At 43.2% G+C, this 15,153-nt stretch overlaps 1 pseudogene; it reads right to left on the minus strand.

Annotated features, from left to right (window-relative positions):
• Positions 1–12,204, minus strand: part of LOC114208907 (ferritin heavy chain-like) — a 48,709-nt pseudogene extending 36,505 nt beyond the window's left edge.
• Positions 12,205–15,153: the final 2,949 nt, after the last annotated feature.

Genomic DNA, 15,153 nt, shown 5'->3' on the forward strand with positions numbered 1-15,153 from the left:
CAATACTGTAATTTACCTCCAAACTTGCAACCCATGATTGAGCAGGTTGGCACTGGTGATCTGCCTCATTTACTGAAGGCCTTTCATGCTGTATGAACGCCAAGTTTATACATACATATATATATATAAAGATGAGCAATCCTTTAATGAATCATCCAATCAATCAATATACAGAAGCCACCTGTTTAAATCCTCTATAAGATAAACAAGGTATATGTAGTTTTTAAAATAAAAATGATTATTGCATACCAAATACATGCAAGATGCTGTGTAGGTGTTTTCAGCTTACTGAGGACTTCTTTACGGAGTTGTAATTTATCAGAAGCAAGGCACATACACATGACTGTAAATGCTAAATCTCAGGGAGAGTTACTGTGGATACTGTGATTTACAGCGAGAAATAATATATTTGGTCTTCTTCCCCATTTCTGGCACAGAGCTCCTAAAACCTCTGGGATTTCCTAAGTGAGAGAGTTACCAAGGTGTCTTTTGTTGTGTTAATAAGGTAACTTCTCAAAGGCACTTAGGTTTCATAAGGATGTGGGCTGGTTGCCAGTGGGCCCAATCAAGTCATTAGAGGGTTGGAACTTTGAGTCCATCACCCACCCTGCCCTGCCCTAACCGTGGTGGGGGGGGGGGGCGGCTGGAGGCTGAATCAATCGCCAATGGCCCATGACTTAATCAGTCATGCTTGTGCAATGAAGCCTCCATAAAAACCCGAAGGATGGGGTTTAGAGACCTTCTGGGTTGGGGAACACATGGAGATTCCAGGAGAATGGCCTCTGGAGAGGGCTCCGAAGCTCTGTGCCCCTTCCCCGTACTTTGTCCTAAGCAGCTCTTCAATCTGCCTGTTCCTGAATTATGTCCTTTTATAATAAACTGATGATCTAGTAGCAAAAATATTTCTCTGAGGTCTGTGAGCCATTCTAGCAAATGAACTGAACCTGAGGAGGAGGTGGTGGGAAACTTCAGTCTGTAGACAGTCAGTCAGAAGCACGGGTGGTAACCTGGACCTGCAACAGGCATGTGAAGTGGGGCATGGCGTAGTCTTGTGGGCCTGAGACCTTCACCTGTGGGATCTGAAATCTCCAGTAGGTAGTGTCAGAATTAAGTTCAGTTGTAGGGTCCCCAGCTGGTGTTGGAGACGGGCTTGTTGGATGTGTGGGGGAAAGCCTACACACCCACACACTGGCATTGGATCCAGAACCCTTTTTAGCTACAAATAATGGACATTCTATGAGTTCGGAGAAAGGAGAGTACCGTGGGCTGAGGTTGGCAGGAGAAAACTGCTTGGAAGAAGAGGGATGGGAGAAGTATCTATGTAAACAGGTGGGGAAGAGATCGGACAGGTCGGGTGGGAGATTATGCTTTTGAAGTAAAGGCAAAGGAATACACAGATCAAGCCAGGGTCTGGAGCCAACAAGAAAACAGCAAGTACAAAATGTATATTGGACAAACTGTAGCTCAAGATCAAAAAGACAGATTGAGTCAAGATTGTCAATGGCGTTGAAGACCAATTTAATTTCTTCCACATGATGATTTGGGAACCTAAGGGAAAATAATGGGGAATCTTCTATTTTCTGTCTCAGCTCGAAGTATTTTATGTTACTGTGTTATTTGGGTGAGTGCTGACCTTGGAATTGGGAGACTCTGAACAAGTGTTTAGAAGGCATTGTGACTTGAGACTGCCCGTCTTGTTGGTTGCAGCAGAAAATGTAAGAATGGCAGTAAGAATTGGAGAAATGGCTTCATGAGTGGTCATGAGTGGTGTGGTCCCCCCAAGAGACCCGAGGCAAGAAACTGGGCCATTGGTGTGGCTGTCAAACGCAGGGGTTAATAGGAGAAAGAACAGGAAAATGAGGGTGAATTTTAGTTTGGGGGAGCTAGGAAATTCATGGTCCCTCTTTGCTTTTTCTCCAACTTCCCTTCACTACCCAAAGAAGAGTTTTTATGACTTGGTCCAGTTTTAGGACATTGAAGTGGTCACTGCCTAGAGGCTTCAGTGCCCTTGTTGTGTGGAGTTAGGGTCCTAGCATGCATGGGTGTGGACTCCTATTGATGTCTCTTGGGTTCCTGAGGCCAGAGAGGACACCAGATCTCAGAGGACACTGCCTAGGGGGTAAGGCCCATCAGCAGCCCCTTCTCTGCCTCTCCAGGTCATTGCCAGGATGTGGGCAGCTTCCTTCCCTCCTCCCTTGTTGAGACAGGTGGCCTTCACCAGTTCTGCTTTCGTTGTGAGGGCAAACGTTCTGCCTCTTTCACTTTCTCTAGCTTGCCATTAAGAATGGCAGGTGCAGCCATTCTCACATCTCAGGGTGGTCTCTGGGATGGCAGCAGGCAGAATAGACAGCTTGGCTGACAATCTGAGGTCACACTTTTCTTGATAAATTTGGAGATGGAATGTAAATCTCATGAGAAGAGGACTTTATTTTGTCCATTGCTGTATCCCTAGCACCTGCGTCCTGCCCATAGGGAGTGTTTAATATACATTCATGGAATGTGTCACTTAGCCTTGTTTTCTTTACTGCACACATATTTTCTTTAAGGACCCAGATGGTTGATTGAGAGCAGCATCAGCTGTTTGGGGTCCCATTCCCCAGACGTCCATACCTGTTTATAGCTATAAAATGGGCCACCTCATTTGAATATAACCAGCAGTAGCCACTAGCATTTTGCAATGAGTTTTTCCTTTACTTCTCCTGGAGGAGCTGTTTGTGGGGTCAGTAAAGCCTCCCAAAGATGGTTTTCAGTTTGCTATGCCTGTTAGCTCAAGATTCCAGTCTGAGAAGTGAATCAGCTGAGACCACATGGAACCCATTCTCACTTCTTCTTTGTAAAAGGAAAAGGTACCTTTCTTTCTCTTCAAGATTATTTTTCTCCATCCCACACCCTCCTATCTAAGGAGGGCCAAACTCACATTTTATACCTAATCCCTCCCCATCACCTGGCATTTTCCACCTCTTACTATCAACGGGTTACTTCTCAGCAAGTTATAGACATATTTATCAATATTTAAACAAATCTCTCTTCATCTCTATGTCCCAGTTGTTGCCAATGACCCTCTCTCCTTTCCCTCATAGCCTAGTTTCTTGGGGAAAACAAATATACACATTTTACAGTTTCTACTTCCTCTCTTCCCTCTGTGGTTCCCTAACACCTCTTCGGTGGCTGGCTCAGGACGGAGCCTGTGCTTTCTGGTCTCTCACATATTATTAAGGGCCCTTTGTGCTGTCACAGGTCCCTGGTAAACTGTGTTGGTTCATTTTTGGTGATGTTCAGCCACTGAACGGAATTCTAGGAATCCTTATACCTATCAACTAATTTTATATTAAAATGATACTGAAAGAATGGGAACCATGTGCAATTTTCTTGTTTGTTCTGATACTTGCATTTTTTTTATGGAAGACTTTTATTTCTAGAAGAAGGGAAAACCATGGTTCCCTGCTCCCTTATGTAATCTTATCAAGAATTTAAGACCAAGGAATGTAAAGGGGGGGGATGGGTAGGTAATGGAAGATTCTCTGTGCCCCATTAGTTCTCCAAGAATCATAGGCTAGAACTACAGTCTATGGAAGAGAAGAGACCTCAGGGACCACCAGGTTAGGTGAGGCAAATAGGCCTGGGGGTTAGATGTGGGCAGAGAGAGGAAGTGTAGTGTGGTGGTCAAAACCATATTTTTTGAATCTGACTTCCTGGATTTAAATATGAATTCTGCCCCTTAAGAACCAGTGGCACTCTCTCTCAATGTCCCGGTTTCCTCAACTGTGGACTGGAACAATAATAACTGTCGTGAGGATTAAATGAGTTCACACTTGCAAAGGCCTTGGCACAGTGCCTGGAGGATAATACACAGGTATAAAGTGTTGCTTTTTATTATTCATTAAACAGATACTAACTACCCACTGCATGCCCAAAAGTGTACTGAGTGCTGGCGTTATAACATGATGAAGTCATAGAAACAGAAGTCATAATACAGCATGCATAAGTGACTAGGGGAATGCAGAGTCAAGGCTCCAGTGGGGGCTGGGATCTCCTTACTACCAACATCCAATTCCACATAACCTTAACAAGAGTGTCCCGTTGCCCCAAGTGTTGGAACGAGGGGAATGCGCCCAGGTGTGTAGGCAAGCACTGTGTGCAGACAGTCCCACTCACACATTTAGGAAAGGAGAATGTGAACCAAGGTAGCATTCAGTGGCATGCTTTTATAAGAACTGTAATGTGTGTGGCTTGGCCAATGGAAATAATGACCTTTTTGCCTGAAACCATGAGCTTCTTTGTTCTTCTGCTTTGTCATGGATTTGTTTAGTCTTCAAAATGGCATTTAGGAACGAGTTTATTATTTCTAAGAGCAGTAATTACTTGACCAAAAAGAGGTGCAACGTCCACGTGAGCCAAACTTTAGTTTAGTTGGACTTGAGATACTGTGCTTTTTGCCTGTTGTGTTTGTTTGGGTATTTGTTTACTCACTTATTTATTTTTAATGGCAGAAATAGATGGAAGTTGTCTCCTAAGCAGAAAATAAACAAAAGCCCACTCTCAGACATTTGTGCTCATAACAGAATTTTTGGTCTGTGAATTGGGTCCTGACAGATTAAAGACAGCTGGTGCATACCACAGCAGCTGAGAAAAAGTACGTTTCTGGGTAAGTGTGTTGAATGAAATCTAAACAATGCTAACTGGTCACAGACACTAATTAAGGAGCATGCCAGTAGCTGTGGGCCTCTCCAAATGAAACACTATCTTTTCTTCACTGTGTTGACACAGAGATACAAATAAGGTTCCGGAAAGATTGAGAAGAAGAGTGTGGGCACTGTAATCTTGTCTTCCTGGTAAATTTGCCAGAATCAGATAACACTGAGAAGGAACTGGTTCGAAACCACCAAGAGACAGTGTTAAATGAGGGCTACATTGTTTTTTTTCCTTAAGAAAAAGAAAAAAGTCATGAAGCTCAAATCCCTTAAATCCTCAATTCTCTGCCATCATAATTTTATATACTAACTGGAAAGCAAATAGTTCCACTGAGAATTGTTTGCCATGTTTTATGTTGTTTCGAGGATGACTATTAAAAAAGACACTAAAAAATCTAGAAGAAGTTAAGTTCCTGCAAATGACTTTATAAGGTAGGGAAAAGAATTCAAGAAAAAAAAATTAAAAAGATAAAATTTGCAAAACACAAAAAAGATAAAATTTGCCTAACGGCAAATTCCTCATTTCAGAAAGTCTAGGGGTGTCCTTGAAGGAGGGGGAGAGAGCAATTCTCCTGGTCAGTTGGGTGAGGGCCTCTTTATCGTATGTTTGACTTTGCAGGAGCCCCTGGGAGAGACCAGTGAGTCAGGGAAGCAGAGTAAGCCAAGATGGAATGGAGATGACTAAAATGAGTAGGCCATCTTCAACCCCAAGGAGCTCTCCTTTTAGGAAGACATCACTGCTGTCCTCTGGGATTCTAAGGAGAGAAAAAGACCTATTTGATACAAAGCAATTTTAAGTAAAAAGGATGAGAAATGGGGATGATATATATCTTTGCACCCAAAGCTATCTTCTTATCATGGAGTAGGACCTTGGTTTTACAGTGATGGTTAGGAAGACAGTACTCCATCTAGGCTCCTGTCTACCTGTCTCCTCAGATGGCAGAGTTTTCCCTTGTCAAGGTCCTTATGACTTTCATATTTTCTCTTTTGGAATGAAATAACAGTCATAATTTGAACTGACACTATTTGAGGAGTTACTATACATCAGGCTCTAAGAGCTTTACATGCATTATTTTGTTCATCCTTACGACAACTCTCCAAGATTATTCTCATTTTTGTAGGTGAGGAAATAGAGGCACCAAGGGGTTCAATATATCTCCCAAAGCCAAAAAGCAGATATGTGGTGAAGACAGGGTTAAAACCATATGACCTTGAAGAAGACCAAAGTTGGAGTCTTCCTGAGAGTTTTGGGAAATCCATAAAGTTGCATGGCAGGAAGAGAGAGGCCAATGTAGCCCAAGACCTTTCCCTGTAGATCAGGGACAGAATATAGCTTCAGTGGGTGTGGGTGAGGAGAAGCTCAAGTCCAAGCCTATCTAGGAATATTCATTGACTCTGTATTCACTGACATAGATATAACAGGCATGTTTAATATTTAACATGTGTGTTGCATAGTATTTTTTTGACAGTTAAAGGCAATTTATCCTGTACCATATTTAAGATCATCCAAGGAGGCTAAGGGAAGTATGCATATATGGCAAGGGGTAGGGGTGGGAGGTAGGTTCTCCTTTGGAATATAGCTAGCTATATCACTTAGGGTTTAAATTCCTATGGTATTTGCAACTGACAGAAAATCCAAGTAACACGGGTTTAAACAAGATAAGAATATATTTTTCTTTTATCTGCACAAAAATGTTTGGATGCACAGGGCTGGCAGAGTAGACTCATTAAGTTATCATGGACTCAGGCACCTTCTCTCTTGATGCTCCCCTATCCTCAGTCTGTGATTTCCGTCTTATGGCCCAAGATGGCTACTTGGACTCCAGCCATCATATCTATAATCCATTCTGCAGGAAGGAGAAAATGGGACTGGTATGCAGCAAATCTGCTTATATGCCATTGGCCAGAACTTAAAATTTGTGGCTATGTTACACCACTATCATGATAAAGTAATCCAAATGAAAGTGTTAATACTAAAGGATATTAACATACAATAAATTACTCTCTCCAAGTACAATTTTGTATTTTCAAGAGACTACCTTCACTCCAGAATTTTACTCTTATGTAGACATCATACAAAGAGGTAGATGAATTTGGGGGGAGTTTTCTGTAAATTATAAAGCAAATAAGAAAGGGACTCTGGCTTGACATTTTGGACCATATTTCTACTCACTTACTCCTAAAAAAGCCAGGGGGGGTACTAAATAAAGGAAAGATGTTGGTTATCAGATAAATTGCAGGATAAGTTGCTTTATTCCAAACTTGGGGTTTATAATTAAAAAAAAAAAACCCACACATGTAGATGTTAGGTAGCAAAATCTACTTCTTAATTAATGGAAGGTAGTCATATTTAGTAACATAGCTAAGAGCCTTTGAAGCACAAAATATTAAAGCCTAAGTAAATTAAGCTAGTTAGTCAAGAGGCAAGATTTTATCAGTTAAGTTTATTTGTTTGTTTTAATTGCAAGTAACCGACAGTGACTTGTGTCGACACAGGCAAGGAAAATTAAAAATAATTTGTTGGCAGGTTATGGAGAGCTTACTGACACTAAGAAAAAGTGAAAATTGGCCAGTACCATATTTACAGAAAACTCCCCAACAATTCATGGTCTCAGAAAAGACATTCACCACGAAATACGTTGGTGAACCAGCTTCAACCGTTTTTCATACTTGGTTCACTGGCCTCTAGATTCAAATTCCCAGGAAGTCTGATTGGCTAAGCTTGTGTCTAGTCCCACCTCTTGGCCAGGAGAGGCTGCGACACTTTGATTGATAGAGCTACCAAGACTGGATGCCAGGGGGTTGGGGTGGTTCTCACAGAAAAATGAGGACACTCTTAGCGAGAGAAGAGGGGAGGAAGGCTGGCAGGCAGAAATAACAGATGGCCTGCTACCTACGTACGCACAAAGAGTAGCTCAACTTGAATCTCAAAGGATGAGAAAAAGCACAGAAACTTGGGTTAAAAAGTAATAAGATCATGAGCAAGCCCGACTACGTCGTGGAAAGATGTTGCTTATCAGATAAATTGGGGTTTGAGATTCCTTATTTAATTAAACAGAACCCTATAGCCGGAGAATCAGAAAACTCCCTTTGGTCCTTCAGTGATGGAAAAAGGCAGGGGGAGAGTAGAAAAGACAGGGGCGAGGAAGAGAATGATAAGGTACTAAGGTCTATGCCATGGCGCACGCTAACTTTGCGCGCAATCCTGCAGCAAGGTGCAGTGCACTTGACTAACACACGGTCGTGAACAAACGAGGCCGCCTGAACACACCACTGCAGGGATTTGGTGACGCACTGATGTGGCAACAGCATCACTAGGAGCCAGGTTTCAACGGAACGGTTTGGCTGAGCTGATAAAAACATGGGTTTTGGGGCGCCTGAGTGGCTCAGTCGTTAAGCGTCTGCCTTCAGCTCAGGTCATGATCCCGGGGTCCTGGGATGGAGCCCCGCATGGGGCTTCCTGCTCAGAGGGAAGCCTGCTTCTCCCTCTCCTACTCCCCCTGCTTGTGTTCCCTCTCTCGCTGTGTCTCTCTCTGTCAAATAAATAAATAAAATCTTTAAAAAAACCAAAAAACAAAAAACATGGGTTTTGAAGGCAAAGAGGTTTGAAGTCAAATCTCACTTGTTTCAACTTGGGAAAGTTATTTAATCGCTCAGGTTCCCCCTCTGTAAGTTGGGGGGTTCCTACCCAATACCGCAGGGCACTTCTCAATTGCCAGGGAGCCCTGGCCGCCGCCCCCCCACCCCGATCCCATCTTCTTCCCTCTCTTTCTCAGCTCCAGCTGCGCCGACCCTGGTGCTCTCCAAACCGACAAGGTACAATCCGATGGTAGAAGCCGTGACCCAGGTAAGGAAAGTCGCGGAAGCGGGTTCATCCTGGGTCATCTGAAAAGACCAACCTGCTTCCCGGTGCCTCTCTTTCCCGGAGCCTGTGGTGGACGAGCCTTTGGGAAGTGCTCTGTGGATCCGCTTCTGGTAGTTTCCTATAGCAGCTGTACAAATTGCCACCACAAACTTAGTGAAGACTCCCTAGGCTAAAATCAAGGTGTCGCCAAGGCTAGTCACTTACTCCTGGGAGTTCCAGGGGAGAATGTGTTTCTCTGACTAGAAACAGTTTCTCGAGGATGCGGGGCTCACTGGCTCATGGCCCCTTCCCCCATCTTTAAATCCAACAGGGTCTGGACAAGTCCTTCTCACATTTCTGTCTCTCTGGTTCTTCTCATCTCCTCCCTCTTCCCATTTCATCTTTTATTTTTATTTTTTAAAGATTTTATTTGTCAGAGAGAGAGAGAGCACAAGCAGGGAGAGCGGCAGGCAAAGGAAGAGGCAGCCTCCCCACTGAGCAGGGACCCGAATGTGGGACTGGATCCCAGGACGCTGGGATCATGACCTGAGCTGAAGGCAGACTCCCAACCAACTGAGCCACCCAGGTGTCCCTCCTCTTGCCATTTTAAAGACCCTTCATGATGACATTGGGCCCACCTGGAAAAAGCAGGGTAATCTGATTTTAAAAATCTGATTTTAAAGTCAATTGATTAGCAACCTTAATCCTATCTGCAATTTTAATTGTCCCTGCCATGTAAACTATCATATTCTCAGCTTCCTGGGATGGGGGCACAGACAATGCTGGGGGACCATTATTCTGCCTAGCACAAAAATAATACCAAATTTCCATTTTTCTTATTCAGTAAACTCTCTAATATTCTTCCAATAAATTATCTTTATTTTCCCTGCTTATGTTAATCCAAATCCACGGTGGTTCCCTCTGCCTATATTCTTCTTCCAACATATGGGGGGGCTCACCCTCTTGCTCTGCTCGCATTTGTTACAATGTACCTTCTCAGATCTTCCTACCCTCTCCCTGCTTCACTCCAGGATTCCTGAACCTGGAATCTCTCCTAATCAATTAGTTCCATAGCTGTTACCACCTCCTATGTCACTATGTGATTTACTTATTCCTCCTGTTGATTTTGTGTCTCCATTCCTCTGGAACAGTGTCTTGGACAAAACAGGCCCACAACAAACAGATGTTTGATGAATGAATGACAAAAAGTCATCATTAAGATTAAATAAAATTAGCTGAGATGATTCATGTGCAACACTTAGAACACTGTGTGGCACTTAGTAAGTGCTCATGGGATGGTTACTCTTATTTTTAATCCCCCAAAGTCTCTGGCTTCTAGAATTCTTCCTGGTAAATGCTTCAGCCCCAACTCAAAGATGCCCCAAATGTTGCTAACAAGCCCCAGGAAGCTTGTAGTGTTTCTGTGACTGGAAAATAAAACTTTCATTCTTTGAAAGCCACAAAAATCGTTTAAATAAGTCAGTTACCATACTGGCTTTGTCTTTGTGGGACTGTTGGAATGGAGGGACAAATTGTGAATTTACACACCCCCAGCTCAGTTTGCTTTCCCTTTAGGGTCACGGCTCTCTGCTCCTGAATGTGAGAGACGCTGCCCGTCTCCTCCAGATTCCAGGCAACTGCTCCAGCTGTCACAAAGATGGGGCTGTGGCGTTGAGGAATGCGGTCAGAAAGCCACTAAGTGGAAAACAGGCAAGAAAGAGGGCACAACCCTCAGTGCCATGCGAGTAACGGGCTTTTTCAAATCAGCTTCTGAAGTACCACTTCCCTGAATGTGCCAAAAATGTGAAGCTTTGACCCTGCAAACCAGAGAAGTTCAGGTTTACACTCTAGGTAAAGAAGATTTCCTTAAGGCAGCCCAGCAGCTGCAGGACTCAGAAGAGAAAGAGGAAGACAATACATTTTCTTGCTCGGTCTGCGGTGGCAGGTGCACACCAAGGGTCATGGCCTCCAGAAGGAACTGGGGCTTGGCTGGAGAACTGTCAGTTAATCATCCAGGAGAATGCCCCTGACAGCAGGGAGAAAACTCCCATTCATTTCCTCAGGATTGTGCTGTAGCCATGAAACACTATGTTTCTACAAAAAGAATTCATGCGCCGTTTGGCGCCGGGAGTCATTTGTTTGCTGCTGCATGTTGTAGAACATGCAGCTGGATGGGTCTCCGCTAAGTCCTCTCCACCTCTCCACACAGTCCGTGCCTTCCAGCTCCGTTTTGTCATTTACGTGCCCCATTCGGAATGCACCCCCTTCTTCTCTTCCTATGTAAATTCTGCTCATCCTTGATGGTCCCACCAAGTCCCAGTTCCTCTCCCGGCCATTTCTGTTGAACTTTGTACCCATTTTATCCCGTTTTGTGAATCAGATGATCATGTATCACATTGATGATGATGATGATGATGATGATGATGATGATAATGATAATAATAATAAACCTGGTTTAGAAAGTCCCCCACTTTCCCTTTTACTATCTATATAACTTAGAGCGAGTCACTGTACATCCCTTAGCCTCTGGTTCCCCACCTATAAAATGTGAGGATGGGGGAGTAACCCATGAAAGCTTCCTTTAGCTTGCCTTTGCATGTAGTAATTGCTCAATAAATAGCAGTTGAATCTGAAAGTCCCGTCTGTCCTCAAGATGGTTCAGATGCTAAACTAGAGTCTCTGACATTGAGCATCCTGTTGCTGTGCCTTTGCAGGATTCCTCAAGTTTCCAGGCACAAGTCCTCCTCCTCCCTCTCCTCCTCCTCCCTTCTTTATTCGCTGTTCAGATCTTTCCCTACCATGTCAAGGCCATTTTACAGCTACATCTCCCCAACCACCATCATCCGGGTCCAAAGGCATGTCTTGGTTGAGGTGCTCATCCTGCATAGGTGTCACAAATCAAATTTCCAAGGCAGTAACATTGTGCTCCTGTCCGCTCAGACAGCTCAGCAGCAGAGGTCCCCAGTCCTGGGCTGTGTGGGTACCTTAAAAAAGTGTGTTCATTGCAGGGGGAGCTCTTTCCTAGCCTGCAGTTTCATGCCACTCACCAGGCTCAGCTCTTTCTTTTCGGGAAGCAGAACTATCCCCCACAGGAGTTCATCTCCTGGACAACCTCACCTATTTCTAGTCCAAGAGTCCGATGGGTTTTTTGTGTCCTCCCTGCTTATTACTGTGTTTTCTTTCTGTGGTTCCATTTTTGATAAATGGAGCATGCACCTTGTTTGCTTTTTTTTTTTTAAGATTTATTTATTTATTTGAGGGGTGGGGGAGAGGCAGGGCAGAAGGAGAGCGAGAATCCCAAGCAGACTCCCTGCTGAGCACAGAGCCCGACATGGGGCTGGATCTCACGACTTATGAGATCATGACCTGTATCGAAATCACGAGTCAGAAGCTTAACTGACTGAGCCACCCAGGCCCTCTTCATCTCGTTTTTGAGGATGGCTATCTTTTTATTATTATTTTCCCCAACTTCTTTTTTGAAAATTTTAAATCTACTGAAAAGCGGTAGGTAATAGAACTAACATCTGAGATTTCACCTAGTTCCACCAATTGTTAAGATGTTGCCAGATTTACTTTCTCCCTCTTTTTTTTTCTTTTCTTAACCATTTAAGAGCTAATTGCAGGCACCATTACCTGGAACTTCAGCCAGAAATCCTTTATCTTATACATGGCTAGGGAGTTCTGCATGAACTCATGGCACTATGTTCAGTGGACCCTTGATAAGCTTTTCCTATTGCACTAGGATTACGTTAGGCAGGTTGCATTTTTTTAAAATACATTGATGAAAGTCATTTTGAAAATGTCACACCATTGTCCTCTTGAATCCAGGGAAAGCAATGAGAAATCAAAAGTTGATTCCTTTTTTGTTCTCATTCTTTTTTCTTGCGCAGGGAAGGTCTTTTCTTCATCCTGGATCAGTTTAAGTTGTCTCTTTATGCAAGCATAAAGAGACTATTGTGCTCCAAATATGTCCTCCATTTGTTTCGGTGTGGGTAAAAACATTTTATTCTGGCCAGCCTTTCTGTTTACAACTTTCTACCTCTTTATCACTTCACGATATATTTTTGAAAAATCTTTGGCTCTGCCTCCCATGTTACCAATCAAGCAAGACCTGTCATGACCCTGTCCATTATCCCTCCACACCCCGGTGCTGTGCCCACTTTCCTCCTTACTTTGGTCCATTTTTGATCCCTTGCAAACACATTTTCCTTGCCCCGTCTCTCACTTTGTTATATTTAGTTGGCAAACTCAAACCCTCAGTAAACTCAATTACCAACACACTTTGCCCCTCAACCCAAACAGCTGAACGTTGTTAGAAAAAACACACCTGTGGTGACAATTCTTATCAAAAATCCCCTACGGCAGACCTCTAATGGGCACACAGTCAGCATTCCTACAATGCATGCCTGGCGTGTTTGCTACACCATTCTCCGAAACAACGCCTCCCCTCACCTCCTGCTCTGTCTCTCCATCAACTTGTGACATCACCACTTACTTGGCTCAGAAAACTGAATCAAGCAGCAGGTGAGTTACCTACTAAACAACCAGAATCCATTCCTGTGCTTCCTGCCTTGTCCTTTCCTGCCTCAATAGCTAGATCGAGCAAGTTCCTGCTCCCATGCTGGTACTGTGTGTTTCTGTGTTCTTTCCCAGAGATCTCCCCTGTGGTCATGATCATGGCTAACTCCTCTTTCCTCCCCCATTAGACCCCCTCCTTACCGCTCTCCACAAACTACTAGTGCCAGTATCTGCAATCATTTTAATATTGGGGAATCCAGCTGCCATGTCTTTGCCCTCATCTTACTTGGTGTCTCAGCCACATGTGACACAGCAACTCCTTCTTCTTTCTTGAAAGATTTTTTTTTTCCTCTTGGAGACCGTGTGCGTGCTGGCTTTCCTACCACCTCTCTGACTATTACTCCAGAATTTAGAATCCTGGAGAAGAGGGTCTCAGGATTCAGGCTTGAGTTCTGCTCTCTCTTCTCAACACACCCTCTTCTAAGTATCTCCCTCAGTCCTCAGTGCTTTAAACACCATCTTTGCTTTGATCACATGCACACACATGCACACACAGGTATGAACATACATGCACACACTCACATGTACACACATACATATCTACTTCTGACCTCTTTCCTGATCTCTGCAGTTGAATATCCAACTGACTATTGGACATCCTGACCTGGACATCTCAAATGTAATATATTTGAGATAGAACCCTTGCTTTTGACCCTGCCCAAGCTTGTTATCCAATTAGACTTCAGTATATTATGAAATGGAATCACCAACACAGTTTCTCAGGTTCAAAGCCTAGAAGTACCCCTTGTCTCCTCTCTTTCTCTATTTCCCTACATCTCGCCCACCATCAAGTCCTCTTGAATCTACCCGGAAAGCAACACAAATCTATTTATCTCCATTTTCACTGCTATTACACTGCACCCGTGATTCTCCACCCCGGAAAGACACTAGAGTTCCCTGGCCAGCCTTTAAGATGGGGGTTTAGGTCTTACTCCAGCACAAGTAGATTGCAGCCTCTGCAGTAGGGAGCAGACCACAGTCATGTCTTACAGCTCAGCAGTAGACCCTTACCTGGTCTCCTGGCTTCTGTTCCCCATCCTTTGTCACTCTTTTCAATCTAGCAGCAGAGTGGGCTTTACAAGCTATGAATTATTTCACATCATTCCCCTGTTTAGAACCTGTTCAGGTCTTCCCGTGATTCGTAGAATAAAATTTAAATTCCTCATAAGACAGGTCTTCCCGTGATTCGTAGAATAAAATTTAAATTCCTTATAAGAACCCGGTGGCCTACCCCCTGCTGAGCTGACTAACATCATCTTAAACAATTCTCTACCTTACTCAGCCTGTGCCAAGTCCACTGACTATTCTATTCCTTGTCTACCTCATGCTTATTCCCATCCTTGTGCTTAGAACCAGATTTTCTTTGATTCATATCACTAGCTAACATTTTATTTTTCACTTTATTATTTGTCTTATTATTCTCTCTGTATTCTTAAGACTGGGACTAGGTAAGGAAACTGGGTTTATTTATATTTGCTCCTAAACTGTGTGACCTTGATGAAGTCACTTAACCATGGTGATATTTTCCCCCAGACTTATGTACAAGCCTGTAACTTTTTGTGGTACACAGATAATTTCTCCTCACTTTTCCTTTTATAACTCTCTGGTCTGAGAGAATCTAAAATAATATTGTATCCTGCAATTAACATTTGTTTAAATTTTTTCTGTAAGTAACATTATTTAATATATAAAATGTGAATCTTCAGAATGATAGATATCTTACAAATTAATTGCTATTATTATTCCTAATAATGGTCATGGTAACACTTAGCAGTTGGCAGAGAAGAATAAGTTAGAAAGATCCATGTGAAAAATGCTTATCTAATATAACCTGGCTTCAATTGTGTATGTGTACTTTTCTTATGCTATGAAAGCTGAAAGTTCTAACTTGAAGGTGCAGTGCAGATAGCAGGGTAAATGCTCCCAGGTTTACATTTTTCATTAGATGCCAACTTAACTTCGGCTCCAAGAACTCATGAGAGAAGTGGCCTTCAGTTGCCCTGTGTCATTTCAGGTTATGTAAGGTCTTACCGCAGGTTC

The sequence above is a fragment of the Eumetopias jubatus genome, unplaced genomic scaffold (genome assembly GCF_037043125.1).
Source record: "Eumetopias jubatus isolate StellerSeaLion01/CBP00866 unplaced genomic scaffold, mEumJub1_p1.0 scaffold_16, whole genome shotgun sequence".
In the NCBI taxonomy this organism is placed as follows: Eukaryota; Metazoa; Chordata; class Mammalia; order Carnivora; family Otariidae; genus Eumetopias; species Eumetopias jubatus.